The sequence below is a fragment of the Muntiacus reevesi genome, chromosome 3, assembly GCF_963930625.1.
Source record: "Muntiacus reevesi chromosome 3, mMunRee1.1, whole genome shotgun sequence".
In the NCBI taxonomy this organism is placed as follows: Eukaryota; Metazoa; Chordata; class Mammalia; order Artiodactyla; family Cervidae; genus Muntiacus; species Muntiacus reevesi.
In genome coordinates this window covers 211,830,613-211,831,862 of record NC_089251.1, presented here as the reverse complement: position 1 = coordinate 211,831,862, position 1,250 = coordinate 211,830,613, and the positions used below count along the sequence as shown (strand labels likewise).

The following is a 1,250-nucleotide window of genomic DNA, read 5'->3' as shown; positions in this document are numbered from 1 at the left end:
TAGATGACATCACAATCATCTCTCCTGTCTGGGTCTTATAACTATAGGAGACCAACTTGCAAACTTATCCCTCCAGGAAAGTCAGAAGAAATAAAATCATGATCCTTCCTATGGCCACACTACACAACTACTACACTAAAGATGGCCCTGCACACTGAACGAAGTGAATACTGGCATAAAGATGTTCTTCAAACAATACATATCCATTATTTCACACAGGTAATTGGTGAGTATCTACTATGAGTCCCTGTGCTAAATTCCAGGATTATAAGGCAAAATTCCTGCTCAATAGGCATACAGTCTAATGGCTGAATGGCATCACCAACTCAATGGACATGGGTTTGGGTAGACCCTGGGAGTTGGTAATGGACAGGGAGACCTGGCATGCTGTGATTCATGGGGTCACAAAGAGTTGGACACAACTGAGCAACTGAAATGAGCTGAACTGAATAGTAAAGTATATTACGGGTTCTCACAGGGAAAGAACAGGAAGTCCATGGCAGGAACACCCATCCCAAGCTAGAATATCCACACCAGGGATTTACTGCAAATTTCCTCTCTCTTTCCTCAAGTACATCACAGCTTTCTACTCTACATCCATCTCCTATTCCATGGGAAAAGGCTAAGGTTCATCACTGAAGACAGGCTTCCCTGGTGGCTCAGTGGTAAAGAATCTGCCTGCAATGCAGGAGACCCAGGTTCAATCCCTGGGTTGGGAAAATCCCCTGGAGGAGGAACTGGCAACCCACTCCAATATTCTTGCCTGGGAAATCCCATAGACAGAGGGGACTGGTGGGCTATAGTCCATAGGGTCATAAAACAGCTGAACTCAACTTGGCAACTAAACAACAACAACATCGCTAAATACACTGCTAGCATATGCCTTCTCTATGCTAGAGATAGTACATAGCAAAAAGGTTCTTGAATACTTAGTGTCCAGTTAATATATGTTGACTTTAAAGAAGGTAGTAGTAGAAAGAACTGAGTAGAAAAGAGGAATCTAAAGCATATTAAATTCCAATGATATCCCCAGTGAGCTATAATCTCCACCAACAATAGGAAACTCAACCCTAGAGTCATGGAAGAGAGCTCTACCTGGAATAAACTATACAAGCATGTATGGTCTGCTCTTTCCCATCAGGATCATCTTTTCTCCATTTATCAAAGTTTGGTTCCAAGTCCTCAGCCTCTCTCTCTGCAATCTAAACACGGAGAGAGTTCAGATATGCATCTGCAAACACAGAGGAAAC

The 1,250-nt window shown here is 42.8% G+C and overlaps 1 non-coding gene across 1 annotated transcript; it reads left to right on the top strand.

Moving 5' to 3' along the window:
- Positions 1–648: 648 nt before the first annotated feature.
- On the top strand, positions 649–719 carry TRNAC-GCA (transfer RNA cysteine (anticodon GCA)). Its single transcript has one exon. It is a non-coding gene; the product is annotated as a tRNA-Cys (tRNA).
- The last annotated feature ends 531 nt before the right edge of the window (positions 720–1,250 follow it).